Genomic DNA, 3,027 nt, shown 5'->3' on the forward strand with positions numbered 1-3,027 from the left:
TATTTTAATTCTTTTTAAAAAAGGAAAAAGAAACATGCATCACATATACTTCTCCAATAAATGAATGCATAAACACAGAAACATAGATGTAAGCACAAAGCAAAATGTAATATGATCATAAATAACAAACTGTATTGCAAATGAATATCATAACCACACCGAATAAGATAGGGAAGAAAAGTCTAAATCTAAGTGTTTTTAGAAGATGTTTTGTCTATGTATCATAAAAACTAAAGACATAAAGCACTCTACACAAATGTCACTCTAATTTGTCAATCTGGTTCTTACAGGCATATGTGAGAAAGGTAGAGTTGAATAAATCCAGAAACAATATATTTTTAAGGTATTAATGTTTTGCTCTGCTCTGCTCTGCTCTGCTCTGCTCTCCTTTGCTTGCACAGAGACTAATATGGCCTCTTTCATTCTGTCTTAAAACAAATCCATTCAAGGTCACATAGTCCAACTTAATGAAGCCTATGTCTTTCACATACTAACTGAAACACTGACTGCACCTATTCAGCCTATATTGCAGGATCAGTAAGACCATTGTAGTTTGAACAGAAAGAGTATGAACCCTGAGAGAACTCCTATGGATGACTCTAGCAGAGGTTCTGGTGACCCATCTTGCCTTCAGACAGCCGACAAGGGAAACAGAGAACTACATACTTTATATGAGAGCCATTTTTGTCACCCTCAGAGAGTTCAAATAAGGGAAACATTGAAATGAACCTTTTGGTGTTGGGTTGGAATTTGAGGTGTCAGATGGAACTTACAAGTTTTAACATATACATCCAGCTACATGAAAATATAGATGCAGGACCAGGTAGCTCATGCCTTTAATCCCAAAACTTGGGAGGCAGGAGACAGATCTCTGTTAGTTCAAGGCCAGCCTGAACTCACAATGGTGAGTTCCAGGCCAATCAAGGCCACACAGAGAGAAGGAGGAGGAGGAGGAGGAGGAGGAGGAGGAGGAGGAGGAGGAGGAGGAGGAGGAGGAGGGACAGACCAAAATTGGGGGAAAGAGGGAAGAAAAGGAGGAGAAGGAAGGGGAGAGAGAGATGGAAAGATACATGATGAAAGAAAGAAAGAAAGAAAGAAAGAAAGAAAGAAAGAAAGAAAGAAAGAAAGAAAGAAAGAAAGAAAGGAAGGAAGGAAGGAAGGAAGGAAGGAAGGAAGGAAGGAAGGAAGAAAGAAAGGAAGGAAGAAAGAAAGATGTGTGTGTGTGTGTGTGTGTGTGTGTGTGTGTGTGTCTGTGTCTGTGTCTGTGTCTGTGTCTGTGAGTGTCTGGGTTAGTAGACTAGTAGACATATGCATTATCTAGCTCAATCTACTGACAGTAGATACAATTAGCAAACAATTAGCAAAATTATTCTCCAGTCCTTGATTTCTAAAATATAGTTCTCATTTAAAAAAGAGTGGAGCTCCTTGGAGAAGTAGTTGATTCCAGAACATGGGTAAACTAACGAACAGAAAAATTATGTATCTAAACATTTTTTAAGGATATGTCAAAAAGGACACTAACCAAAATCTTCCAGTGATTTCAACGGTAACAGTTTGAAGAATAGAAAAAATGGATAGTAACCCATGGGATAAAATAAATGTCTATAAATCTATGTTGATAAATAATTACATATGTATGTAAGCTAAGGGCTTACAGCTCTCATAACTTTACTGAGGGATTCCAAAATTAAAAGAATATGTAAATTTACAAACATATTATTCTCTAAGCTTTAATTAGAGAAGACTTTCTTTGCAATGAAGAGCAGCAGTGACTGCAGACACTCATGGCTTCCCAGGGCCCTCATCATAAATGCCATATAAGTACTCAGCCTTAAAACATGACATTTATACTGTGCCCTCCAATACTTAGGGAACATTGTGAAAAAAAAAGAGTGGACAGCATGTGAGAGCCAAAAGAGCCAAAAGATAGGAAGAATGGCTGTGAAATGTCATGTCCTTAGCAAGACACACCCACTGTAACCACAAAGTCATAGCAACTGTAGATGTCTTCAGTGTACAAGAACGGGACTATCAACAGGCAAAGGATAAAGTTAATTGGCCCTAGTCCTCACAGTTATACTATTTGCTATTGAGAAATTTGGGGAACTGGGGAACCGTTAGATGTATATTTATTGATGATCCCACCAGGTTCCAATGGATAGTTCCAATCCAGTGGTCACACAGATGGATCAGGTTAAACTAAATGGGTCACAAAATAAATCCAAAAGTCATGATTATGAGATACTGCTAGCTATGGCTGGAACGAAAGGAAGATAAAAGAGGGTATGGGGAAGAGAATGTATGTATGTATGTATGTATGTATGTATGTAATCAGAATATATTGTGTATATATATATACATATATATATGTGTGTGTGTGTGTCTTATATATATTCATATATATAAAATTGTATATATCAAAAGATATGGGTCAATTAACAAAAGTAATTAATAAAAATGGATAGAATGAGAAAAATGAAAAATTACAACATGGCAAATGCCATAATAATAATTGTTGCAGGCAAGACTTACTCGTGCTAAAATCAGTAGGTAAAATTTTGAAGAAAGATGAGGATTAGCATAGTTACAAAATATTTCTTTATGGTTTGTATCAATGTCAAAGGGAAACGCTTTCCCTGCAGGAGAGAAACTTGGCAGCCACTAACTAAACCAAATAATGGAGCAGCCTGTGCCCCTGTGGTGATGTGCACAGCAAATTTCTATATTGTGCTGGCAAAACCTGCACAACTTTACACTAATTGTTGGAAAAAAATCACTCCAAATTAAAAGTGCTGTTACAAAGTAATAGAGCCTCTCATTAAAAGTTTTACAGGTTAGGTTACTACTGGGCTTGATATAGTATGCCTTTAGTCTCAGCACAGAAGAGGCAGAGCCAAGACGATTCTGTGAGTTCAAGGCCAGCCTGGTTTACATAGTGAGTTCCAGGACAGCCAGGGTAAGACTCTATTGAAAGAAAGAAAGAAAGAGAGAGAGAGAGAGAGAGAGAGAGAGAGAGAGAGAGAGAGA

General features: G+C 37.3%; 1 pseudogene; it reads right to left on the reverse strand.

Annotated features, from left to right (window-relative positions):
• Window positions 1–346: 346 nt before the first annotated feature.
• Window positions 347–623, reverse strand: LOC114628186 (annotated as a pseudogene).
• Window positions 624–3,027: the final 2,404 nt, after the last annotated feature.

This window comes from Grammomys surdaster, unplaced genomic scaffold, assembly GCF_004785775.1.
Source record: "Grammomys surdaster isolate TR1022 unplaced genomic scaffold, NIH_TR_1.0 265, whole genome shotgun sequence".
Taxonomy (NCBI): domain Eukaryota; kingdom Metazoa; phylum Chordata; class Mammalia; order Rodentia; family Muridae; genus Grammomys; species Grammomys surdaster.